This window comes from Triticum aestivum, chromosome 6A (genome assembly GCF_018294505.1).
Source record: "Triticum aestivum cultivar Chinese Spring chromosome 6A, IWGSC CS RefSeq v2.1, whole genome shotgun sequence".
Classification (NCBI taxonomy): domain Eukaryota; kingdom Viridiplantae; phylum Streptophyta; class Magnoliopsida; order Poales; family Poaceae; genus Triticum; species Triticum aestivum.
This window is the reverse complement of record NC_057809.1, coordinates 611,177,009-611,204,450: the sequence shown is the minus strand read 5'-3', so window position 1 is coordinate 611,204,450 and position 27,442 is coordinate 611,177,009. Positions and strand designations below refer to the sequence as shown.

At 42.3% G+C, this 27,442-nt stretch overlaps 4 long non-coding RNA genes across 8 annotated transcripts; all 4 read left to right on the top strand.

Moving 5' to 3' along the window:
* Positions 1-3,199: 3,199 nt before the first annotated feature.
* Positions 3,200-8,663, top strand: LOC123129023 (uncharacterized). Of its 5 annotated transcripts, XR_006463576.1 has the most exons (9): positions 3,200-3,934; positions 4,432-4,594; positions 4,807-4,861; positions 5,411-5,435; positions 6,345-6,405; positions 6,696-6,754; positions 6,972-7,106; positions 7,416-7,847; positions 8,126-8,663. It is a non-coding gene; the product is annotated as an uncharacterized lncRNA (long non-coding RNA). The 5 variants fall into 5 exon arrangements; XR_006463574.1 differs by lacking the exons at positions 3,200-3,934; positions 4,432-4,594; positions 4,807-4,861; positions 5,411-5,435 and having other exon boundaries at positions 5,990-6,754; XR_006463577.1 differs by lacking the exons at positions 3,200-3,934; positions 4,432-4,594; positions 4,807-4,861; positions 5,411-5,435 and having other exon boundaries at positions 5,990-7,106; positions 7,416-7,595; positions 7,745-7,847.
* Positions 8,664-13,516: 4,853 nt separating this feature from the next.
* Positions 13,517-14,532, top strand: LOC123131359 (uncharacterized). The gene is made up of 3 exons (XR_006464157.1): positions 13,517-13,576; positions 14,221-14,318; positions 14,399-14,532. It is a non-coding gene; the product is annotated as an uncharacterized lncRNA (long non-coding RNA).
* A 1,164-nt stretch (positions 14,533-15,696) lies between these two features.
* On the top strand, positions 15,697-17,211 carry LOC123131358 (uncharacterized). Its single transcript, XR_006464156.1, has 4 exons — positions 15,697-15,915; positions 16,004-16,050; positions 16,673-16,858; positions 17,072-17,211. It is a non-coding gene; the product is annotated as an uncharacterized lncRNA (long non-coding RNA).
* A 4,345-nt stretch (positions 17,212-21,556) lies between these two features.
* LOC123129022 (uncharacterized) lies at positions 21,557-25,785 on the top strand. The gene is made up of 2 exons (XR_006463572.1): positions 21,557-21,655; positions 24,844-25,785. It is a non-coding gene; the product is annotated as an uncharacterized lncRNA (long non-coding RNA).
* Positions 25,786-27,442: the final 1,657 nt, after the last annotated feature.

Sequence of the window (27,442 nt, the reverse complement as noted above, 5' to 3'; positions counted from 1 at the left end):
GACTTATGGGTGACCTGGCAAGCGGATCAAGGAGCAACAAGACCCGGGGGTCCAGGAGGCTCAAGGCCCAAAAGGCCGGCTTTCGTTGTAGTAGGCCGGCTTAAGAGGAAAGGCATGAGGAATATCTCCCTTACAAGAAATCAAGAACCAGACTTGTATCCGGCTTGTAGTAGAAGATAGGCTAGTCTTAATCCTATTTGGATTCCACATGTAACCCGCCCCTCTAACTTATATAAGGAGGGGCAGGGCTCCCCAAAGGGGGAGAAGAAAACAAGAAACAAGATCTAAGGCTAGACACAAAGAGGAGAGCCGGCTTACGGCGACTCCCTCATGATCATAATGAGACCTAGCCACAAACATCATATAGGGTTATTACCAGATGATGTTTCCCGGGGCCCGAAGCTGTCTAAATCCTCGTCTTGTGTGTTGCGTCTCTCGATTCTACTCAACCCCTTCAAGCTACCACATAGATGCGTTGGCCTCGCGACAAGTCCTTTCATGAGGACATCTGCCGTGACAATTCCACGACACATCCCACTGAGGTGCTTAGCCCAACCCCGTAAGAAACTTCTCAAATGCCTAATCTTATTCTGCCAACGCTCGACCGCTGTCCTACCTCCTGCACCCCTAGCCCATTCCCAGGCAATCAGGTCCAAGAACCCCTCGCGTTCGAACCAGGCCATCTCGAATGAAAATGTGTTTTTATTTCCCATGTGGTTCAGCTCCCCTGAGTCCACGAACAAGGATGTGTGATCGGATATTCCCCGCGAAAGAGCTTGCACCGTAACAAGAGGAAACTTCTGTTCCCACTATAGCTCGGCGCATAGCTCGTTCAAGTTTTGTTCCCTCAAGAGAGGGCGGTGACCTCGATCTTCTAGCTTGGCCAGCGCTACAAGAGAGGTACTATGCAGTCAAGCTCTCTCTCTCTCTCTCTCTCTCTCATAAATGCATGCTATGTACAATGCTATGCTTATTTCTGAATGCGTTTTGTTTGTGAGCACACAGAATGTGACTAAATCAGTGCGCCGTAGAGGGCTATACATATATACTTCCGTACTTACAGTAGCATCTTCTGCCTTTAATTAGTGCCATGTGTCAGTGATATACTCCAGTTATTATTGTCTACATATAGTTTGACGTCCTTGTCTTCAAACCCGGTTTTGTCAATTTTTGATACACCAGCAAAAGGGTCCGTCCGTTACAACGGAAAAATAATTCATAATCTCCAATGTCATGATCATATTTTGCTGCATCACCGAGATACACTATCACTCTCAATTTTGAAATCATGAACAATCTTCTAAATTACGAAAACTTTTTTAAACTCGTGAACATATTTGAAATCCTGAACATTTTTCAAATTTCTGTACATATTCTAAAATCAAGAACCTTTTTAAATTCATGAACATTTTATACTATTTGCAAACATTTTTCAAAAAAGTTATGAACATTTTTTAAACAATTTGTTGAATTGGCGAACATTTCTAGAATCGACGAACATATTTTTCGAAATTTGTGGAACAATTTTCGAAATTTATGAACATTTTTTGATTTAACGAACATATTTTCGAAATTTGTGGAACAATTTTTGAAATTTATGAACATTTTTTGTTTTAACGAACATATTTTGAAATACATGATCATTTTTTGAATCAGCACACATTCTATGAACAAATAAACTATTTTGTAAGTCACGAACAGTTTTTGAATTTCTAGGATATTTTTCCATTCATGAACATTTTTTAATTGGCCAATTTTTTTGAATTTAATTACATTTTGTAATACATGAACATTTAAAAAATCATGAACAATTTTTTATTTCATGAACATTTGTTTTCAAAATTTCAAACATTTTTTGAATAAGAAAATATTTTTTTACAAAATCACGAACATTTTTTGAATCCATAAACATTTAAAATTTATTAAACATTTTATTTCAAAATACTCATTTTTTAAAATTTTGATTTTTTTGAATTTCCAAATCTTTTAAAGTAGAAAAATAAGAAATGAAAAAACTAAATTTCAAAAAGAGGCCGCCGGACATGGGTAGAAAAGAACAAAAACGGAAAAGAGAAAGAAAAAGTAAAAACTGAAATTTAAATAACAGGCCGCCTGGACAAGGCCGGCCCAAACGGGCACGCTGCATCTTCTCCCAGCGGGCAGAGCGTAGTATAGGAGGTCCCTACTGCATGGGCCGGGCCAAGAGGGGGATTCATCTATTCAAAATGTTTTTTTTACCGCTTATAGGTGACATTGGTGGGTAATATGTTGAAACTTTGGGGGCAATTTTCATGATGTGCCGCAAGAAATAATAGCCCCTTTATTATTAGATATAGACTAGTACTGAACAAAAGCAGCAAGGATTCAGTTGGGATTCATATATACTATTTTCGAACTTTTTTAAAAAAATTGATCGTTTAGATTCCTAGGATGTGTTACCTAAAAAAAGTTGGAAAAGGAAATAAAGAGGGTATATTTTCCAAGCTGTGCGAGCCATCACTAGGACAGGAAAATAATATAAACAAGTTCAAAGGTTATTTACAAGAATATATGGGGGACACAAGGATTTTTTACATCTTGCAACTAAGCGCCAAGTGGAAGAATTGAAATTGTGTCGGTTTTCGTCTTGGAGATGTATTTGTCTCTATAATCGTCGGTTTTATTACAACAACAAGAAACAGAGCGCCTGACCGAGCTGATGTTTGTTAGGGCATGTACAATGGTGCTATCTTAGTAGTGCCACGTAGGATCAATGATGAGGTGGAGGAGAGAGAACTCATAAAAAAAGGTTTGTCTTCTCTTATTTAAGAGAAGACAAGAGATGATCTCTTAGCATAATATGTCTCACCACGTTTTTAGGAATTGCTAGTTATTGAAGATAAGACTAAGAGATGACCCATTGTAGACTCTCTTTTTTGTTATCTCTAAATTACATGCAAAACTTAAGATAAGACTATCTTATCAACCATTGTACATGCCCTTATTGTTTTATGGGGCCTACAGGAAATATGTCGGAAGAAGCTCACATAGTGGCAATCTCTATTTTTAATGGAGCAGTTGGTAGTCTCCGCCGGTCAATTTTCGTCCCATCACTTTCGTTCGGGTTTTTTTCGTAGGTTAACCTTGGTAGATTTTTTTCGTACCGTCCACCAACTCCCCTCCGTTGGTTTTAAGAAAATTAGCCAGGCGTTCGCACCCTCGTGCCCTCGATGCAATTGCCCGCACGAGTCGTCGCCGAAAAAAGACGCAGCCGATCCCTTCTCCCACCTTCCTGCCAGGACCTGCCGCCGCCGCCCTGCCCCGCCCCCGCCTCTGATTCCAGCCGACGCCATCCGCCCCTCGCGTCGGCCGCCACCAGCGCGGCTCCACCCCTGTCTCCCCCATTGATCCCCGCACCTCCTTGCCGTCCCCCCCGCGCGCGCCCCTGCGGCTAACCCTAGCCACCAACTCGTGTTGCGGGCACCGAGGATGGGAGAGGGGCGGTCGCGTCGTTGATGGGGTGGACCTGCTGGGGCATCGCGGATCCGACCCATCTCTCGATCCTATCCTCCCCCGATCTTTTTCCTAGGTCGTGGTTGTGGGATGACGCCGTCGCCACCGCCACCAACGCGGAACCAGGCTTCCCAGCCTCCGGCATCCAACCTCAGAGGCCTCCATCGCCGCCGCCATCGCTGAACCACAGGTCAGCGAGTGGTTGTGGGCCGACACCGCCACTGCCGCTGCCGTCGCGGAACCCCGGGGCAGGGCGTGGTCGCGTTGTGGGCAGCACGAGCGGCCTTGCCTCTCCCCCGTCAGTATGTCCTCAGCAGCAATTCGTGACCTCCTCCTGACAGATCCAAGGCCGTGGCCTTTGGGGTCCAAGTCACTGTGCGCCATGAGCCCTCAAGCAGCGCGTGTGTGGCCACTGCATCAAGCAACGACCTCCACCACCATCGTAAGTTTGTTTTTTCTTCACGTGCTTAAGTCTGAAAGCATTCTACTGTATTTAGGGCATGTACGGTTGTACGAGTAAAGCTATTGTATATATGCCACCATAGAACTATCGGCCTTTTCATGTCAATACGAAAGGGCTTTGCACTATGTGTGTTCTTGTTGTACATCAACGAGAATAGCAAGTATAGCAGCGAAAACAATGGCAAAAATAAGGAGCGACATTCTTCTTATTTCAAAGAAAGCCATCGAGTTGATTCATGTGAGTTTTTGGAACTAAAGCATCATACAATGATAGGTAGCAGTAAGATACTTGACCCATGTGAAGCTGAAAGTGTTTTCTTATATCGAATGTATGATAATCTAATTATATTCACAAGTAATTTCGTTATGACCAGAAAGAATTACTACGAGGATTATGTTTTGAGGTAGTATTTGCTAAGCTTCACGTACTTTTGTGCTAAGAAGTTTGCATAATGGCATGTTTTCTTCCAATTGTAGGGAAATCCTCTTGATGAATGAAACCAATGGTGAAGAAAGTTGTAATTTCAATCAAAGGACCAGGTTGCGCTGAGGTAGTGGTGTGGTCCCGATGATGACGGCGAGGTTGACCTAATGATAAGCTTGGGAGTTATTATTCTGTTTAGCGTCTATGGCGGCGCTGGTGAGAATCCATTAGCCTTCCTCCTCTCCTCGCTGCCCCATCTAACTATCATTCTTAGTCCTTTTACAGTTGTTGTCATAAATAAAATTGGTTGGCTCTCTTAGCTGAAAACTGAACCACACTCAATGGATGGATGAATGAATGAAACTGCCCCTTACTATGCTAGCGCTCATTTCTCACGGACGCCAATTTGAGTTTTTCTTTCTCCGCAGCTTGCAACGACCATCCAGGACCTGCACCCTTGAATCCGACGATGAAGCCATATGCGTAAGTTGACTGTATCCATGAATCAAATATCTACAATGCATGGTACTGCATTACTGTCCCTGGACACCGTATAAGTAATAATTCTCTAGGATTGTTGCCCTGGCCAACAATGGGTGACACTTCTAGGTTAGATGACCTACTTGCGTCTTGAGTTAAGGCCTCATGTGTTTAGTTACTATCATGGTTGAACCAACTAAAAGGCCTCCCAAATGCAAAGAGAATGCACCTCCTCTTGATTAGCTCAAGAAAACTTGCATCGACTTCATGTATTTCTTGATGTATTTATATACTTGCCGAATGGGCAAATGCTCCAACGACCAAGTCCCTGGACAGATCAATTTTAATGATTCACATTGGAGATTAGCTTCTTTGTTCCTAAGTTTTGTTTAGGATTTTTTCCTGAATAATTAAAAGCATTTTTAAGACTTCAATTGACTCGCTGAAAATTGTGGTGAATCCAAGATTTCATTCAGAAGTATTATTCTTGCAAGCTTTGCTAATTCTTACTCTGTATATGGCGCCTGAGATTCTTTGTAGCTGGCCATGTAGGAAAAATGTGAAGGCTGTCAAGAAGGTATGTCTCCCCTTCAGAAGACATGGTCCTCTTCAAAAAAAAATTGTATTACTATGTAAATGAAGTTATCTTAAACGCTTTGTGTGGAGTAAGGTGCCATTGCACTTCAGAATTTTTAATTTATTTAACATTGTCAGGCAAGTAAATATGTCATGATCACAGGTCGTAGGCTATATGCTATACATATGCCATTCCTTGAAACTGAAAATTGGATCAGCACAATTTGGAATCTTTTCATAAACTACATTATGCATTCAATTGTTTTCAGGAACAATAAATTTACTCAGTCAATGTGAAAATGAACATTGATTTTTTTGTCCCTCGAAGGAGATGAGGTTTAATATTTGCTTACATGACCAGGAACATTAGGAGATGTTTAAATGAGTAATTAAATAAGAAGAGTTTATCCGGAAAGATGATACCTTTCTTACCTGTACAAAAATGATGGCTATATCCACAGTATTGCTCTTATTCCCTTCTTTTGATGTAGACATCAGCTCATTTTCTTATCAAGATTAGAAGCTTATCAATCAATGAAAATTGAATTGTTCCTGAAGCACATGCTTGTTTGGCCAATCAGGAAATTAAGAACTTTGCTTCCTCCCCGTACAAACCCTAGCCCTCTGATCTAATCCGAATGGCCCCTTCTCCGTCGCTGCCACCGGCAAGCAGTGCATACTGCACGCACCAGTTGTAGCTCACCGGCAGCCAAACGTGCATATAAATCACCTAGCCTCCAGAGGTTAACCTTATTTGTTCATGCTTGTAAGTCAGGCCATCAGTGTTCGTGCATATAAATCAGGATCCCAGATTTTCCAGTGACTGCTCTCTCATGTATTGCTATTTCCATATGGCAGAGTAATTAGCATTTCTATCTCCCTCCTTAACTGAGTTTGTGAGTGATTTCAGCTCCATGAAGAACATAAGAACTCATTGGTATATATGGGCCCCCAGTCTACTTATTGTAGATGTCTGATCCTCTGCATTTCCTTCGTTGGCTTTGAATTCTTAATGCAGATGTTTTGCTTCTTCTTCAGTCATACATACCTCAAGTTTGATATTGCTTACTTATTTAACAAATATCTAAGCATGTCCATATCTTCAGACGCAAGCTATATACTCTAATTGCGGAGATTTTCTTTCTTTGTTAATCTCTTGAATAAGTTGGACCAGCTGTATATCTCTTTTTACACCACGATTTGTTTTTCATGTTGGAGTAGATATTGGCCCACTGATAATACTAATATTGGTCCATTGAAGGTACTAATTTCAGAAAGATCATATGGGTGCATACCAGTATCAACTATTAAGGGAGCAAAGTAATTACTTGTCATTCCTTATTGTTGTGAAAGTTCATATTTGTTTGCTATATAGATGCTCTTCATAGACTAACTGTGGTTTAAAAATTCAAAATCCTTTGTATCTCTTTGTTATTATTTGGTTCAGTACCTGCTATGTTCCTATGGCTGGCTGCCCTTAAGTAGTTAAAAATAACGATGGCTCTTCTACATTATTGATTGTCTGATGTCTTTGCAGGTGAGAAATAGATGATGGGAGAACGGGGGAAGATATAAATGCCTTGATTGAATAAATAAATGGAGCATTCATGGAGCTTCACTAACGGATAGCATCACACTGTCGCCTGAAATTGCAGTAGTGTATACACCCAGGGTATGTATATGGAACTAGCTACGTGAGTCATGTACTCATGTTTGAAATATATTATTTCCTGATGAAGGTGCCATAGCTTTGGCTGGACGTAAGAACATGCTTGGAGGTGATTGGTAATTTAAAATTAATCTTTGTTGCAACATAGCTTCTGGCCAGGAATTATTGGGACATTTTTACCAAGTAATTGATTTATTTTTCTTTGAGCTGCAGTTTGTTAACCAACTAGATGCACCATTTTTAACAAACCCCTTACTGTCCATTTTCTTTGCATTCTCGTGCGGATTTTTACACGCCCGTTTTCTGTAGCAGGCGCTTACATGCCCATGTCAGAGTTAATGGAGGATGAAGTGTGACCGTACTAACTCCTTGTGTGTACAACGACGTGTGCCAGTACTGTCTCCCTGACCGGCTCCTTTGGCTCTCCCTGTGCGGCAACGGCTCAATCTCCGCGGTGCCGTCGGGGAGGAGGGGCTGGGGCGGCCGTGTCTGGTGCGCTCTTGCTACTCATCGACCTTGCTGTTACTACCTCATCCTTGAAGCCATGGGTGCCCTCTAATTTTCCCTTTGGAGTGTTCAATGCAAACTGCAAAAGTAGAGCTGGTTGGCTGGCTAATCAGCTTAGCTGTTGATTTGATCAGGGGATAGCATCTGAAGTGAGTAAACGGAAAGAACGTGAGCGTCCAAGCAGGAACTGCAAATGCTCTATTTTAGTCAAAGCATGGGAATGTGCCCAAGGGAAAGGTCAGCTCTTGCAATATCATTTTCATGATACAGTGATCAAGTTTCTAAACAATCCTTGAGACATGCCTTCCAATAGTATTTTATTCCATGGTCCATATTTGTATGTCATTTCCATGATACAATGATTTACTTTTTAGTTGTATATGCCTCCAAATTTTCTTTACATGTAACCATTGTAGAGGATAGTATAATGTGATATTCTGATGCCCTAACTAGCAGTATGTGATTTCTTGACATTTTCCTAGCAATTTCACTTTAGTTTTATTCTTTACTTTTAGGTATTTGTGTGATTGATCAGAACTACATACATAACAATGCAAGGACACAATATAATTGGGCATTTTCAAGGCTAGCACATGGAGCGGCAAAAGGGAGGAGGAGCTACCACGGAGGCTAGGTAACTCGAGGATGTTCTAGAATTAGTGTAGAATAAGCCTGACTCTACAAGAAAATACATCGGATAATTAGGAAACAAGGCACTGACAAAAAACAAGAAAATACAGAGACCAAATACTTGAGGGGCTGCAACTCTGCAAGACTGAAATTAACGAAAAGCTAAGCCTTTTATTGTTTAGATAAACAAACAGCTAAGTCAGTTGAGGAGTGATCTCCGCAGCTCCCAGGTCACTAGAGGAGTCAAAGATTGTCCGCTGAAAGACGGACAAGTGATCATGTTTTATCATTGTTTGAAAGGAGTAGTGGACGCGGATGTATGTATATTTTTCGTTCAAAGTAATGGAAGTGCAAATTTGTATATACTTTACTGGCATTATTTAGTGGATTTTATCATATTTAATAAATTGGATTTTATACTGTGTTCTAATGGTGCTTCAGATATATTTTTACAAAAGAAATAAGAAAGTACCAGGAAAAAATTAGCAAACAATATGCATGTCTAGCATAGTAACCGAGGTGTAGCATATCTGCATGTGTTGTATATGTGGTGCAGTTTGGTCATGTAGAGAGAAAGAAAGACATGAGGAAAAGTACTGTCTTTCTTGCAAGATGCAAATGGACAAGGAGAATGCAAGCACGTTTGCTATTCGTTAGTTGCTTGAAATCAATTGTAGCGCAAGTCAATTTCTAGAGATAAATAGATGAGGGGTAGAGTACCGAGCTTGAGATGGGAAGGCCACGGTTGGCCCCGACACATCCTGATGAGGGATCATCAAGAACGAGCTGGAGCAGGTGATGAAGTGGCTGACCACAACGTCACAAGTGGAGACGAGGTGGAGGCCTGATTGTTTTGGGTGTCGGGTGGGTTGTTGGCGTCGGAGAAGAAGTGTGTGTGTGTGTGTGTGTGTGTGTGTGTGTGTGTGTGTGTGTGTGTGTGTGTGTGTGTGTGTCTGAGTGTTGGCGGGGGGGGGGGGGGGGGGTAGATGGATGTGCTCTGGTGTGGCATCGACAAGACAGAGTTGTCGGCTAGGGCGGGGCAGCACATGTGGTTTGGGTGGGTTTGAGGAGGGTTCACGTGAGCAAGGAAGAAAGAAAGAAAGAAGAAGATCGCTCCAAAATCAAGTGACGATTTAGAAATTATCATGTAACTTCATCGGTGAAATTATTATGCTGGAACCGTGTTTGGTGGTTGCTACGACCCGTGAACACGAGAGGCCTGATGGTGACCACAACTAGGCAATATTGTGAATGGTGAAGCGGATGCTGGAACCAACAAACAATTTTGCTAGAACCGGCTACTACTTGAGCCAGGTTGTGGAATGTTGGAACCTTCGCCGATGAAATTGCCAGTGTAGACATTTCTGGATGCTCGAACTGGCAAAGGATTTTGCTGCATCCACGCCACGACCGCGGGTGAAGGAGCTGCCACCACTACCGACGATGTTGCGACAATGGAACAGAGCTACATCGTCAATTCTATGGTGGTGAGGGGAGGGAGCGTTTTCTCATGTGCGTGCTGCAACAACTTCATTGGCATTTTTCATATCTGAAATGGCCGACATGACGTAACCGGAAGGGAGGAAGAGGGAAGAGTTGCGGCAGCGATGAGGGTGGCAAGGTGCGACCTACGACGAGGTCGTGGCTGGTGAGGGTGGCTCATGAGGGGCCATGACCCACACTGGACGCGTGCATGAGAGGAGCGTTGTTGACGCTGTGTGGGAGACGTCTCGCGATGGGAGCAGAGGGTGAAAAAGGGTGGATCGCAACCGTTTGGATGTGCTTGATCTAACGGCTGGTATGCGTGCTTGAACAATAGTACCCCCTCTGTTTCTAAATATAAGTCCTTTTTAGAGATTTCAATACAAACTACATACAGATGTATATAGACATATTTTAGAGCATAGATGCACTCATTTTGTTCCGTATGTAGTCCCTTATTGGAATATTTGAAAAGACTTATATTTAGGAATACGGACAGAGTACTTATGGGAGTAATGTAGGATGAAGTGAAACATGAAGGACATGGCATCGTGGCAGAGCTAGCTGAGAAATGTGAGAGGCGATGTTGAGGCCGACGGCGGAATAAATGGCCAAATGGGGTTCCTTAGCGCCAGCGAGGCTAATGAATTTCGTGGAGCAATGCAATGTTGCAGTAACAACGTATTGGGATCCATTTTCTGATGGAGAAGAACTGAACGGCATGTGCATAATTTGTTTGCTCATTCATTTGATCCTTCCTTATTCCACTCAACTCAGATTCATTTACTTTTGCACTTACTCATAGTTTGATAGATCGAGAAATTTAGTGAAATTAATTGCAATGAGGAATATCATAAATCCGTAAATCACATTTTTTTCCAGTAAAACATGATCATGATGAACCGGAATGATTTTTAAAATGCCCGTGGCAACGCACGGGCATTCTACTAGTACCATCAGGGGATGACCTACTGCCTCAAGTTTCATCGCTGCCAAAAGAAGCAGACATAGTGGTAATATCGTCAAGAGAAGGTCTACCACCTGGAGATTTGTCGCAGTCTCAGCAGCAAGAGATCACTGTTGAAACTCAGGCTGGTCATAATTGGGAGTAATTTATACTAGTGTCATGCATATGACACTAGTCTAAGAGGGTGTTTGTTTCCATGGACTTATTGGCTTAGGGACTTAAAAAAGTCTCTATGAGTCCCATCTAAACCAAACAGGAGGGACTTATAGGGACTTAAAGTGGGCATTTGGGACTTATGAATTAAGACTCTCAAGGAGGGACTTATAGGGACTTATAGTTGTAATATGGTCTTATAGAGACTTATAAGTCCCAGAAACAAACAGATATGGACTTTTTAGGGACTTGGGATTCATAAGTTGGGATTAGAAAAAGTCCTAGGACTTGTGAACCAAACAGGGTTTAAGTTACTATCTTCATAGTGCAAAGTAATATACTAGTAGTATCATAGATGACTTCATTTATTAGCTTGTAGACTCATTTTGTCTTGGAACCGCTATGTTACAGTAACATATTATGTTACCACTTCCCATTAACTACTTGCCACATAAGCGAAATTTTCTTAGAGTGCTATGTTACTAGCTAAGTTACTCTCACTATGACTAGCCTCATAGTGCACACATATTGATTGATGAACTGCTGAAAGTAATAAAAGGATCCAACGGCATGCCGGTGATGTTCGTCCCCTCCAGTGACAGCCGGCTGGCAGCAGTGGCCGTAGACGGCCTTCAGAATCTGGTGCCTGCCAATCGCGAGGGCAACGTGTCTAATGAAAACAAGGAGCAGAATTTTTGTTCCTGGTTGTTGTTCCTGACATCACTGGCTGCCACCGTGACCTTCACAGCGGGGCTCACCCCACCCAGTGGTTTCTGGTCCACGGACGACAAGGACAAGAAATACTTCGCTGGTGACCCGGTCATGGACACCAAATCTCCCACAAGGTATGCCGCCTTTTACATGAGCAACGCATTCGCCTTCTTCACGTCCTTAATGATCATCGCGTCCCTCGCCAAGAACAGGAATAGGGAGAAGATCATGACTATTCCTTTCACACTCCTTGTAGTACTTTGTTTCCTAAGCCTAGGATCTGCCTATGTCAGCGGCACCTGGATCAAAGTCGGTGGCTCCTCGTGGAGAGTAACATATACTAGTATCATGCATATGATACTAGTATATGATACTACCTTCATAGTGCATAGTATCATAAAGTAGTATCATAGATTACCATATTTATTGCCATGCATGACACAAAGTAGCATAGCATTTAACATGATATGGTATCTACCTATGTTACTATAACCCTCTCTCTCTTATTTAATTGTGTGCCATATAAGCATGTTTGCTAGTCCCAAGTGCATGTTACCGGTTATGTTACCCCCACTATGGCTAGCCTCACAATTGAAGACTGTTGTTGCTGTACTTGCACTTAACATTGCCTACATTACGTTTGAACCGATTTGGAGTAGTATAATCCAAAAGATTCGGGGATCCCCTAATCCGTCGCTTTAAGAGGTCCACTTACAGTTACGAATAAGCAATGGCAAAGACAAGACTTGCAGAAGAAACAAGAAGAAAAATCCGTAATAGCTAGCCTGCGTGCAAACTTACTTATGGACTCATGCGGTCAATGCTAATTGTGGTGAACCCTGGTTTTGTATTTGTAACTGCGTGAGAACCTAGCTTTTGATACTCATTAGTAACTCAGTATTTTGTCACATGAAGTTGTAATGAGTTGATTCCTCATATCCAAAACATTAACGTGTGCATCAAGGATGCCTCCCCGTGATAGCCACGTCATCACATGTACGACAAAAGTAAAACACGGTAGCGAACTAGCGATTGGGCAAGAGGGAAAAGGAGATCGGGGGTCACACCACACGCATCCTTCTCTCCCCTCCTCTCCCCCAGAAACGAGAACTGCTTCTCGTCATCCCCAATCCGACCGCCGCCGCCGCCCCAACCCCAACCCCCCCGCCGGCGGCCTCCTCCTCCCCTAGCGCCGCCGCTCCAACCCTTCACCTTCTATCTCTATCCCTACTCTATTCCAAGGGAGGGAAAGCCCCGTATCGCGCGACAAGGTGAGGGGGTGCCCAAATCCGCAGCGGCACCACCACGCCCTCATCCACCTGGTCCTCGTGGTTGGCCATGGAGGTCTGACCCGACCCATGGATGGATGGGGGCAAAACCCTAGCCCCACACCCACCCATGGATGGATGGGGATGGGGAGACGACGGCGGCGGGCTTCTCTCGGTGCTTGCTGATGTGGTGGCCCTCGACGCCGGTGACGGGTTGCAGCACGTAGACGTCAAAGGTACTTATGCCCTCTGTTGGAAAAGGCAGTGCCTAGGAGGCGCTTAGGCACGCCTAGGCGATAGGCAGTGGCCAAACGCCTCGCCTAGGGCATAAATGGATGTCTAGGCAGGGCAAGCAAGGAATTATCTACCAAAGTAAGAAATCATGCCACATACCGCACTAATATGCAAAACGGGTTATATTCCAATGGCAGTAGATGGTAATCAACTTATTTATATGCCCTAAACTAATATCAACACCCATATAATAATCACAAAGATACTACGAGTAAAAATTATATTACCGCCTAGGCCACGCCTAGGGCGCTTAGGCACTGCCTAGGCACTAGGCGAAGGCCAACCGCCTCGCTTACGCCTACCGCTTTTTCCAACCTTATGCCCTCCATCCTCCTCCCCTCCCCTCTTCTTCTTCTTCTTCTTCTGGATTTCTCAAGCTGATCCGTGCGATTGGTTTGTGCAGGCTGCGGGTGTGACAGAGGAGCACCATGGCGGGCGTGCAGGCCATCTTTCCCTACCAAGTGAGCCCGATCCCTTTCTTTCTCCTGGACAACTATGAAGAATTGAAATTTGTCAAGAACCTGCAATAGAACCAAAAGAATGATGTAACTACTTTGGTGATTCCTTTTAAGATGTCAATGGGACATGAGACAAAGATAACTTGTCATTTGAGATGCCCCTAATTCAATTTTATATCACGCTGAACTTTCTCAAACTATTATGTATATCATTTTAGTAATTGAGCTAAACAAACTGCCATGGTAGAATTTGCGGGCGTGGCGTCATGACCGGGCGCAGAAGAAGGCATGACCCGCATCTCTCTGTAGGCCGTACTTGGGGAAAAAACTGTAGCTCGCGTGGCGAGATGCTCATTACCAGTAGTCATAGCTGCAGTTTTGGTGCGTCAAGTGGTGGATACATTGTTGGCTTGAATTTTCATGTCCCCTGAAGGTTCTAACTGAGTGACGCATCAAAGGGTGTTGTTGTGATTTCCTCAAGGTATTGATTAGGGGAGTTAGGTTTACATGATTTAGCTCGTTGTTGGCTGGAAGATTACAACAAAGTATGAATGCTGGCCAATTTTATATTCAGTTGAGCTTCACATGTTTGTTTTTCGGATAATTGTTGCTCCTTTTTTGTGACTATTGATTGTTCCCTTTACCAGGAATATTTAGGATGACAATCATTACAATGCTGGGAGTGGGGCACATCTTATGTTCAAGAGGGCCGAGAAAGATCGGATTTTGGTTGACAAGATTCTGGGTACTCCTTAGTTTGAGATGATGTACTGCTTATTTTTTGTTACCACTTCATGTGATTTATATTTTCTTCACCTTGGGCAGGAATGGTAGATGTTTTGACCACGAAAATCATAGCTTCGAAAATGAAAGAGGAAGAGTTCACATGATATGATGGCGTACGTCTATTTACTGATACTTCATTTCTAAATGGTGTTTGTGTTTCTTTCTTCCTTGAGGTTTTTTCATGAACTATTTTGCAGGTACTCCTTCTCTCAAGGCTGGATGAATACATGGTTGTTTGACAGGACAAAGAACAAGAAAGAAAACACAAAGGGTACTCTGCAGTTGCATTTTACTATCTAAATTCCTTACGACATCTTTTTTGCATTTCAATCAAAAGTTTGAATTCCTCAAATGTGCATAACTGCAGGATCAGAAGAAGCTCCAGGATTAACTCAAAGCAGAACAGGAAGCTCTCTACAGTTCAAGAAAAAATCCATCCAAGACTCAAAAGTATAAAGAAGACACCTAGCTAGACACTCAATTGGTGGTGTAAACCGTAGGGTGTCCATTGGTGGAGCCACGATGCAAACACCCAGAACAGACGTTGTATTCGAAAAATGTTCATGCTGCCAAGAGAATTGAAGACATTGCCCGTTTGTCCCCTGTTAAGCCCCTATCGGTTTCATAGCTTTAGCACGAGTCTCGAGATTCACAATGGGTGGAGGACCAGAAAATTAGGGAACAGAACATAAACTCTCTGAAAAAATATCGTATATTCAGACATAGAAGCCTGGATGTGGTAGAGATTACAGATATTAAAGATAAGTGAACTTCTTAACCATGTTTTTTAATTTATTATAAGCAAACAAGTTTTCCTAATTTATATCCAACCATATTTAGTGGGTTTTAACTATAGTTAATTTCTGACAACCAGGCTGTTGTTACGCTTTTCTAGAATTTGTACTAGGCTTGGGCTTATAGATTTGTTGATGAACTTGACTCTAATGCTTATACCACTTACCTTGCAGAAAGGCTTTGTTTTATTGGTGTTTAACCATCATCGATGTAGAGGCATAAATGTTCTTGGAAGATGTTGCTTGATTTTTGAGCCCATGTGCTATGCTAATATTTTGTTTGGTGCTTTTTGTGTTCTCCATTGGAATAACCATAGCTTGGCTTTCTTGATGTTATTTCTCTAAAGTGTCTACCTTGGTTAAAACCACTTCGTGTTATCTCAATTTTGTGTTGCTTTCATGCCAAATCCTACAAAGCTTCGATGATGTTCTGTGCCAATTTTCTTTTAGAATTATACTCTCCTTAATGTTTGATATTTGATCCTTAATTAGTATCTACTGCCCATGACATTGTTGCTACTGGAAGCATCGCCTTGAATGTCGTTTAGCTTCGAAAGGGAAAGGTTCCAATTGGGGATTTTATTACTGTTAGAGGGTAGGATGTTCAACCGTGCATTCAATTTTTTTTCTCTGACTCTGTATTGCTTTACTATTGCGTGAATTATATTTTTATCCAGTTTTGCTCCTCTTGATGATTGGAAGTTAGCATTGCTCCTGTTAGAGCAACAGTATACCAAAGCAAGATCCAACCGAGCTAAGGATGTAAGTTCACTGGATTGTCTTTGAATACTGTTTCGCTTATGCATTATTTACTGCGCTTTGACATGGATTAGCTTGGCTTTGCATCTAGGCTCTCTCTTGCTTTCCCAACAACTTCAGAAGAGATTTCTGGATCAGGTATGGTGTATTCAGTTAGCATTATGTCTATGAGTGTAGGTTATATGAAAGTAAACAAAACCATAGTTTTTAGTCCTAAAAAAAGAGAGGCAAACTAAAGAAACTATGTCCTGCTCGAAAACGACTTGTGTACTTACAACTAAAATTAGAAGAGGTGCTCCAGTTCACTGTGCATAAGATATTGGAGCATACACATGATTATTCCTTCTAATATATCCCGTTGTATGAGAATGGAAATACATGTACACAAGGCCATATTTTCTGCTTAAAGTAAAGAAATACAAACCAAACTTTATCTACTCACGATACGTGTCTACTGAACATGTATGTATAACATAGATATCAACTACAATAGCATACAGTTAGTATCATGGAGTCAATTAGTACAAATAAATTTATTGGAAGTTTCTTGGTCTTAGCAAGCGAGCCCAAGTTGCATACAACAGAATAATTAAATTGTACAAAAATCAGATGCCTATGTTCTTAATTATTTAGTACATCAATTTTACCAAGGATCAGCATTAAACTAACCAAGTAGATACAATCGACTATAATTAGTCCGCTTTTCTATTGTTGGGTAACCTTCTTATGCCATCATTTTCTGAGTATTTTTATGCTGCAGGTATCAGGTCCAGAGCCTATGGAGAGAAGCAACATCATGATGCTGCTATATCTTAGTGGTCTTTCTTTCACAATGGTGATCTGCTTCTTATCTGTTCTAGGTGTCACTGTCATAGCTTGCTTGGCATAACCTTCCTTCTTTTGATGGTTGTCAACACACATTTAAGTCACACATACACCATACAAGGTATTGAATAACATATCCTCTCATTTTTACAGGCGTCTTTTCGTTTTCCAGAATTTTTTGTTATAGCATGCTACTTCTATGTCTTGGATATATAAGCTAAACTCAACTGGAAGTGGTATTTGGTAATTATCTATTTGCAATTCAATTGTTAGTTATTTTAGGGGCGCTAGTTCATTGATTTAATGACTTGTACCTTTGTTGGGTACTTTGCAGATGTAGAGCCTTTGGTATATGCAGCCGCACTCCCTTGCCGCCACCTGCTACTTCAAGTCCGCCGACGGCCACGTTGGAAACTAGGGCTTCTCCATAGCCCGCCTCAATCTCCACCTCGCCCTCCTTTCTGGTATACATGCATCTCATTCAGTCTGTTCGTTGTACAGCTTGTAGTGTCCACAATTCAGAAGTAGGAGTTCACAGAAAACTGCTTCTCTGAATCACTCATCGTTCAGTTTCGTTCTCTTGTGGTTAATTCAAAGATCCATTGCCAAAAGTGTGAATATGAGTGGAAATATGCTTGTATTTTGAACTCTGGAACTGTTGCCTATACATGCCTATTATTGCTGAATATGATGGAAATGTGGATGTTCACTGTTGTACTAATATAAGACCTTTTATAGATCTCTACTTTAGAGATCTATAAAAGGTCTTATATTAATTTAAAGAGGGAGTATTTATCAGGAAGCAGCTTATAGGACTTCCAATAAGCAAGAAGTTTCATATAGTTTTCCTGGATGCAATAGGATGAACTTTCATTTTATTGGAAGGTGCTATAGTATAAATTTCAAAGACCCACTTCAGTTGTTGTTGTTGTTGTTATGGATTTATAAATCTTAAACACAACAGTCTTTCGGTGAATACATCTATTGTATTTTGGTGAATAAAATGCATCAGACAAGTCCCCACTCTTCAGCAGATCTTATATAACACTCAAATTGTCTATTAGCTAGATTAGTTTCTCACTGCACTTTGTTTCAATTTTTTTAGTTTGGATCGAGTGTGAATGTAAGAAAGATATTGTTGTCACATAGTAATAATCCATCTATGAGTTACTAGGAGGTAGCTCATGCATGTTGATTGTGCTTCAAGGTACAGTAGTTTGTAGCATACAAAATTAGTGGTTTGTATAGGTTGTGCATCCTAGGAACAAAGTTTGATTCGTAGGTAGCTGAAGAAGCGAACAACTTCTGTTCTTTGCATTGCAGGTTTCCTATGTTCCAAAAATTGATGTGTATTCAGGCGTGCTATGTGACGCGTTGAGAGAATATGATGGGAGGAGGAGAGACAACACTCCACTCCATTTCCTATTATTGCCATCACATTGTTGCCACACTTGGGCTGGTTCTATTGCGCATGCTTCTTGCTATTTGGAATGCATCGTTCTTATTATTTTTAGGTTAGCTATCGTTTGAATTGATAATAGGACAAGGTTATGAACTCTTTCTTGGCGAGGAACATATTTTTGCAGGCCAGGAGGAAGCTTGAGAACTTGCCGCCCGATCTCGCCAGGGCGATGAGATGGAGGCCTGCTCACTGTTGCTCCGCTGTTCGCTACACTTTCAAGGCCTCAAGGAGCACCGCCTTACCGACGACCTCTTCCTCAACAAGCTCGTCGTGGAGTGCGTCGTCGGGTCAACTCCAATGTCCTTTATTTTGAGAATTCATCATTCACCGCCCTGTAGATAAATCGTTGCTGACCGTCATTGCCACCTATATATACTCAATGTAGTGTGATTCTTAAGGCCGTTAGAGTCGTACATACGTCAATGTAGTGTGCTTCTTACGCCGGTTTTGGACAGTATCTACAAAGTGTATGCTATGATCAAAACTGGCGTCCCCTTCCTTTTGAACCAGCTATACAGTTGATTGCTACTAAACCAAATTTAATCTACTTTTAGCTCTAACAATTTGGTTGTTGTCATTGATTAACAAGGTTGTCAGTTATACATGCATCTGTGCAACAAATAAAGAAAAAGACAGCAGAATGGGCGCTTCCAACCTGGCACCGCACATGCACTGTTCAGGAGGAGCGCCACGGGCGCGCCCCATCCACTAGTGTCAGTCATACTTGGGGATGCTGTTACGACCTCTGCAACGTTGGTCGCATATCAATGTGTCAAAGATCACGGAAGCGTGTGTGGTGCAACTTCTAGCATGATTAGCCACACAAATAAACAATCAACTAAAAGAGATAGATTAAGGGCGTCATCTAAGCTTTTTACTTATTGCTGTGCGATTTGAAGGTGAACATCTGATTCATGTTTTCTATAAACATAGGGCCGCTACGTCCTTCGTTCGAAAAAACTTGTCCCTCAAATGAATGTATCTAGCACCTCATTTAAGGGACAAGATTTTTCGGACGGAGGGAGTACATAGATAACTTGAAATTACAACATTGTTCAAGTCACATTATTAGGTTCATGCCCACCCAGCACCCGGTGTCATTGGTGTTCATGCCTGTCATGTTCAGTGCGCACTTCGATGTTGCCCTGGGCATTGCTGTGCCGTGCCGTGCCGTTTGGCCTCCTGACGGATCTCCTCGTGTCGCTATGCGATGTATCTAGCAGGCCATGACCCAGTACAAAACAGTAAAACCAGGAACAGACATCGCGGGTCGAGACGAGACCCCATTCTGAGGCCAACAAATGCATTATCTCGTGCTTGCACATACTCGGTGATCGTGTCTTGTTGCTCATCATCATCCATGTATCATTATTAATGGACAGGTTGGTTGTGTAACGCTGCATGTTGATTTATAATCCAACTCTTTTTTATGGGTATGTATAATCTGTATTCTTAGATTTACAATCCAAGTCTTTTTGATAGGTACAATCTGTATGCTTAAATACAATACTCCCTTCGTTCCTACATATAGGGTGTATAATTTTTGGCATGGAAATCAAAGAACATATATGAAGGGGAAATTTCACAAGTTTTGGGCGAGATTACACCTGACTAATTGACATGAGAAAATAGAGGAGCTTGCCCTATATAAGGAAATGTAATCAAATCCATTAAAAAATTACCCAAACGAGTGATGCAACATAATACACCTTATATTTCAGACTTTTTCTCAAAAATCTAGACACCTTGTATCAAGGAACGAGTATTTTCTTTAAAACCTCATTCATAAATGTGAGCACTAGTACTGTTCTTTCTAGGCTATGCACGTCTCCACCTACTACTCCCTCCGTCCTATAATATAAAAGAATCTTTAGTCTTAAAATGCTCTTATATTATAAGACGGAGGAAGTATTTATTAAATGAGCTTTTATTTACAGAACAGATCTATTTAAAATATACAGAGCATGTAGGAGCATGACCATTAATTCTTTTAATACTCCTAAGAGTATCAAGGAGTATATAATTAGATGATCTTTTAGATTAAATGCAAGATTCTTGCAAATACAGCCCCGAGTCGTACTCTTCCTCACCCTAGCCATCCTTCCTAGTCTCGTAGCCAGCACCACCTCATCTCTCATCATCACTGGTTGAGGGTTCCTACTTTTTTCCTAGTTATTCTTTTGGGGTTTTCCTTCTCTTCTTTATTTTTAATTTTTTAAATTTTAATTCATGAAATTTATTAAAAATTGTCAACAAAAATTCAAGTCCCTGAATATTTTTAAAATTCATGAATATTCTTAAAATTCATGAATATTTTAAGTTTATTGAACATTTTAAAATTTACAAAGTCTATTTATAAATTCTTAATATATTTGTAATTAATGAACTTGTTAAAAATATGAGTTTTAAAATTTGAAATATATGAAAATTCCTGGTTTTTTTGAAAATCCATGAAATTTTTCTATTTTAAAAACCTTTTCAAAATAAAGTGACAACCATCTTTTTTATAAAACAATAGTGGACTAAGCGGAAAAAATGCTGAGCGAGCGAATCAAGTGACAGACGCTACCTCGAGATGGGACAATACCAGTAGAGGAGTCACCCATCCTTAGGTTGGGCTTGTTGCGATGGTGGTCCGACAATGACCCCCATATGTTGTGATTATGTGTTTACTGCTTTCCAAGCAATGCACCACTTTGTTTTATCACGCCTGACTTGTAATGAACTTCCTAGTTTTTTGCTTTGAACTCTAGTTGTAAACCTCAAGGGCCTCAGTTTAAGGCCGGACGAAGCCTCAGTTCTAAAAAGGGATACAAGTGTTGATGAAATCGGAGGGAACCCCCTCTTTTGGCATGGAAGGGGATGATGGTTGTTCTGGTTTGGTTTCATTAATGAAATCGGAGGGAACCTCCTATTTTGTTCAAAAATAGAAGGGATACAAGTGTTGATTTCACCGTCCATCAATGCAAGAGTACACTAGAAATACTATGAAAAGCAACAATAATACCGAATTTCAGCAGACTATTTTTTTGACGCATGGAACGTCATTCTACGGTATTTTCATAAATAAACGTAGAATATATACAAAAGAGGAATCGAGACAAGACTGAATTGGATACCTTTTCAAGCTGGCTGAATTCATTTGGCTGGAGAAGAGAACAACCCTGTCCAGATCAAACAGCGACGACAGTGGTGGGAAGTGGCGGTAATGGAATAGTTGACGGATTTGAGGTCTTCGCTGCGGCTGTACGTGGCTGGGTCAAGCTTGTAAGAAGATAAGGCGTGAGAATTTGAGATGAGATGGAAGTGTGTGGACCTTGGGGCGCTGTGAATGCGTTCTTAAACCCTCCCGAGAGCCACGAGCCAGCTCACTCTCACCACACCCCAGCAACAGAGCAAAACTAGCCAGAAACATTACGCAGGGCTGCCTCGTTCGGCTCTCCGGACGCGTTCAAGGTGCTTATCTTCTCTCTTTAATAATGTCTTTGTTTTAGATTTTTTGGCCTGTGTCCGTCACGCTGCCAGACTTGTTGGTGAACCAAACTATGACCATCATCCGCAGAAGCTACTCCACCATTAGTCTCGCTTCCAATAGCTAATCCACACTAAGTGTCGTAGTTTTAAACTAAGTTAAACTCTATTTCAGTTCAAAACTGCAACACTTATTATAGGTCAGAGAAAGTACTATTAATTTTATTTATAAGTGGTCTCGGTACATAGGGTGCTGTGTGAAATTGCATTGGAGCTCTCGGCAACTACACCCACTGTAATCCTTCCCATCCACTAGCATTGGGATTCCCACTCACTATATTACCTGCTTCGTATTCACACCTTTTCACTTCTAGTAATCCACTTTCACTGCTTGGTATATCATATAAACAGTGCACGCGTTTTCTGTCTCGGTCCAAACAAATGGATGTCCTCCTGAAGCTAGTCTCACCTGCCAACTTCCAACCACCCAAATGTAGTTAATGCACACGCTACACTCTTCCACCCAACGGCACAATGCTCACTACAACGGTCATCTTCCTCCTCTGAACAGCTGCATATTATACCATCACGATCCTTTCTTATCTTCAAGCTTGCTCTCTCACCTTGTTCCTCGCTGGTAGATGGTTCTCATTGCCATGTCAAGCTCAAGCGCTTCCATGTCAAACTCCAGCGTGCCCCTTGTTCCTCTGGAGGAGCAGCCACCACTTCCCCTCATGGTTTGCCTTTTCTACAACAATGGAATGGTTCGGTTCAGTGGTGGGTCTCCCGCACTACAAACAATCCAGGCAAACACTTTTACAAGTGCGAGCACGGGTGGGTATGTCCTAATATCTTCATAATTTTTTAGTACTATCCTGTTCTTCTGCAAAATTTGTTCTTCGTGTTCTCTCCTCATTTTTGTAGTCGCGCAAGTGCACCTTCTGGAAATGGGAGGAAAACTACATAAACATCATACGTGCCAAGTGGCCAAAGTTGTTCATCACCGCTTCCCGCGAAGACAGGAAATTCCACCGCATCATCATCGCTCTTCTCTCAATCAATCTGATCGCCCTGCTGTTCGTATGGTGCAAGGTGGCCTGAAGCCGCCAGTAACTTCAAGACGCATGTCTGTGCTTCAAGTTCCACCCGCATAATAATGAAGAATTATGTTCAGCGGTCGTGTCTGTAACCAGTTGTGCTTCAGAGGCAATCTTTGTTTTTATATTATTTCCCCCTCTAATTAGATGTTCCAATCGTTTTTCACAATTTGTAACGCCTTGATATATTCGTAATCAGATGCGTGTTTTAATTAATTTTTAGTACGTCAATTGTCCATTATGTTTTCCGTTGACAAGCATCTCGTCAAATCAAGACTTGAACCGTCCTTACTGTTCATTTGTACGGGGCAACTAATGCTCAGTAACTCCTCTGAATATCTCTGCACATGCCCTTCCTGTACACCCATGCACGCAAGTCAACAAGGTCAAGTCCCTCCCTGCAAAACAGCCTGCCTCATCTCTCTTAAAGGACACTGTACATCCTTCACTACACGCTTACACAAACTCCGGACCCACACGCTTCCCATCTCGCATTATAAACACCACCACGGTGCACATCCAAGCACAAAGTCCAATCCAAGCAGCCACAAATCGGGGCAGCCATAGCGTGGACAACTCGAACTATTGGAACAGCCTGATCTAGCCAGAGTTCTTACATATTCAACAATGTTTAAATGAAATAATAAGATTTGGAGTCCTTGATTTCGACCCAGGGTCTCCATCTGTTAAAAATCAAAACACTTTACATGCAATCGATGCAGTTTACAGGAAGGAAAAGCCGATCTGCAGAATGGGTCATCTCCTTCCGCCAAAAAAAGTACAACTGCTTTAGATTTTGTCTAATAATCGGACGCACACGAGTATTACCCAACTCAAATCCTCTTCTTCTCTGCAATTTTTGTTTGGAATATAATCAGTAGTACCAGAGGAGAGGAAGCCTGTTCTCCAGATCTGGCAATGGAGTGCTTGCGGGCTAGAAGAAGACTCCACAGGTATGTGATGATGGATTCATTTAATTCTCGCCGGACAAACTGAACGTCCCCACGTAGATAGAATAAATGACCAAGGACATGTAGCTACTGTTTCGTTGTACGCAGGCGGTGGCGTATTCACAGCCTGTAATGATTTCCACCAAAGTGGCTCGGATCCTGGTAGAGCAGGCCGTCGGCCGAGATTTCGTAGGTCTGCGTCGCCGAGTGCTCCAAATCCACCTCCGGGTGCTGTGCATTCTTGTCCATATATATTGCACTATACAGCCTTTTTCTTTACAACTTGTGCTTAACCGCCTTAACATCCGCTGCGGGCTCCCTCGTCACCGTCTGGTTGCGAGAACTAGCAGACCCCGGCTGAAAAAAACTGATGCCCACAATGTCAGATTTTGCATCAACTTATTAATCATTGTACTTACGTTTCTTTTTTGTTATTCGTCACCTTTAGGATTGTGCCGTTGTGGGTATTAGTTAAAGACCCTTGGACTTGTAGTTTTGTGTTAACTTGTCCCTAAAGGTTGTTATTGGTGCAACGAAAATGCTAGATCAACGGATTTTTTTTTACGTCCGCTTACCAAACCCCTTCACCTAATCAAACAGCCCCCCTTAGGGTGGGCTTTTGAAATAACCACCCTGTAACTTTAGGTTTTTTGCTCTATTCAATGTAAAAAGTACTCCCTTCGTTTCTTCTTAGTTTTCATAAAAAAATTGGTCAAAGTCAAACTTTATAAAATTTGACTAGCTTTGTAGGAAAATATATCAACATCCACACTATGAAATCAATAATATTAGATGCATCATGAAATTAATTTTCATAACATATAACTTTAGTATTGTAGATGTTAATATTTTTTCTATAAAGTTAGTTAAACTTTATAAAGTTTAACTTTGACCAAATCTTATATGCGGATTAAAAAGAAACGGAGGGAGTAAAATGAACTATCGCCTCCAGATCTTTGAGGATGTCTCAAAGTATCCGAGGGATGAATCTGAGAACATCTTGCCATAGAAATTTTGATCTAAATCTGACACTTCTAATTGAACTAATCAAAATTATCACTAAAGCCATGTATTCTACACAAGAAAACAAGGAACCGCTAGTTGATTGAGCTGATGTTTGTTGCAGAGAATATGTCAGAAGAAATGTCAATGTTCGGACGAGCCGGTGTAGGTAGAGATTCGGCGCACCCTGGACATCGAGAGATCCCTATTGAGCATGCTCCGCAAACCTCGATTGATGAGTTGTTGAAGGTAATAAAAGGAGCCAATGGCATGCCGGTGCTGTTCATGCCCACCAGTGACGGCCGGCTGGCAGCAGTGGCCGTAGACGGCCTTCAGAGTTTGATGCCCGCCAAACGCGAGGGCAGCGACCCTGTCAAAAAGGAGGAGGAGGATTTCCGTGCCTGCTTGTTTGTCCTGACATCACTAGTTGCTACTGTCACCTTCGCCGCAGGGCTCACTCCACCCGGTGGCTTCTGGGCGGATGACAACGGGTACGTGGCTGGTACCCCGATTATGCGAGATAAATTTAGCAGAAGGTACTTCCTGTTTCAGTACTGCAACACATGCGCCTTCTTCACGTCCTTACGATCATTGCGTCGCTCGCCAAGAACTGGAATATCGAGAAGATCATGACTATTCCATTCACATGCATTGTAGGAGTCTGTTTTCTGAGCATGGGAATTAGCTTTATCGCCGGCACGTGGAACAGCAACGCCGGCCCCAAACAACTGTGGCCTGCCGTTTTTGTCCTTGCAATTAACATTGTCTACATGACGGGGGATCGGATTAAGGAAATGTTTTCCGGTATATAATCTAGTAATAGCTGTGGGGACTCCCCGAATCCGGTGCTTAAGAGCTCCGCTCAGTACTAATCACGACAAGTAATTTGGAAGGGAGGGAGTATGAATGAGTAACGGCAAAGAAGACTCGATGGTACTTGTAGTGAACCCTGGTATGTGTATTGTATTTGTAACTTCGTGAGAACCCAGCTTCTGGTACTCATCTTCTTGTAACTCCTGGTATGTATATTGTATTTGTAACTGAGTACATGGTAATTATGCCCTCATAGAGCCATTGCTAACACCTATTTTGTCAATGGCCAGTGCTAGGCGCCGGCGCACCGGCTCAAATTTGGACCGATCGGCTGCCGGACGTACGATAGAGCTTCTTTTAACCGTAGGATACAACCTTTCTCCGTCCCTCAGTCAAACGCGGATGAAAAGCGGATCGAGGGGGAAAAGGCAGCGGACTAGCTCAGCCCCACTAGCTAGCCGGACTCCGCGCGCGCTCGCCGGCCGCCCGCACTTGTCCTTGGTTTCTCGTGCTTGCCGGCCACCCGTGCCACCACGCCCGCCAGCCGCGCTCGCCGGTCGCTTGTACCACGTTCGCAACAAAAACAGACTATGGTTGTAGCAAAAATAGATTACAGTGGTAGCAAAAAATGCTCGCCGTCGAGCGTCGATGCTCGCCAGCGACGCTGGCAACAAAATTACCCAAGGTAGCTGTGAGTCAACGTCCCATTGGATCCTTTGAAAAATGCTGGTTTCAGCAAAAAAAACTACGATGGTAGCAAAAGACGTTTCCAGCAAAAATAATCTCAGAGGAATAAATCTGAAAAAAGGTCGATTGTAGCAAATAAAAAAGGCAGTTCCAGCAAAAAAAACACTGGTTCCAGCAAAAAGTTCTCTCCAGCAAAAACACTGATAGTCGATTGTACCAACAGAAAAAGCCAGTTCCAGCAAAATTTGTTGATGGTTCCAGCAAAAGAAATCTCATCACCAAATATATGTGTCGATTGTAGCAAAGAAAAGAACTACTTCCAGCAAAAATCAATGTCGGATGCAGCTCCTCGTCACCGCGGTTGCAGCTCCATGAACCTGGGGTTGCAAGTCCGGTCGCCGAGGCCGGCGCCAGTGGTGGCCTTGTAGCACCCGTGGTAGTCGTCCCATGTTGCCGCCGGTGACCGCATCTGCAACAGCCAAAAAGGTGGGTGGGAAGAAGAACGAGAGAGGATATGCATCATGTGAGAGAGAGAAGGGAGTGGCTGATAAATCTCCCCGTGAAGAGATAAGATAAGGTCCAGGCAAAGCGGTGGGCAGTTACTGGAGCAATAAAGACGGTTGATTTGCATCTGATCTAACAACGCGCGCTCGGCCGGCCGAACTTTCGGCCGGCGTGCCGGTTTCAAACGTTTCCCTTTGTCACTTGAAGTTCAAGTTGCAATAAGTATTCCTCCTCTATATCTCAGTCATACCGTGGGGTCGCGGTTACGATAGATCAAGGCCCTGTTTGTTGGGCTGCGGCTGAACGAGACGCAGCAGAAGCTGATAGAAGCTGACAAGCAGCGGGCTTGAGCTGATAGAAGTTGATAACCCAAAACACTTGTTTGGTAACTTTTTTTAGGACGGCTAGCAAAGATGTAGTTGGTGGTGAAAGTCTATAATGCTCCTGGATGCTGAAGATGTAATTTAAACACTGATTTTATCAGGTTATGTTGTATAGTACCTCAAAAAACATCCTTAGCACCTATTTTTGCCCAAAAATTATTTCTCATTGCTAAGTAATTATCACTGATAAAATTTCATTAACATATGCAGACATGCACATGTTCACTTTAATACCACATGATATATTAGTAATAACAAGGACTGCAAACTATAAGCAGGATCCCATATTACAATTAAGTCAGGAAGAAAATACAAGACTAGTCTTTAGGCACACTA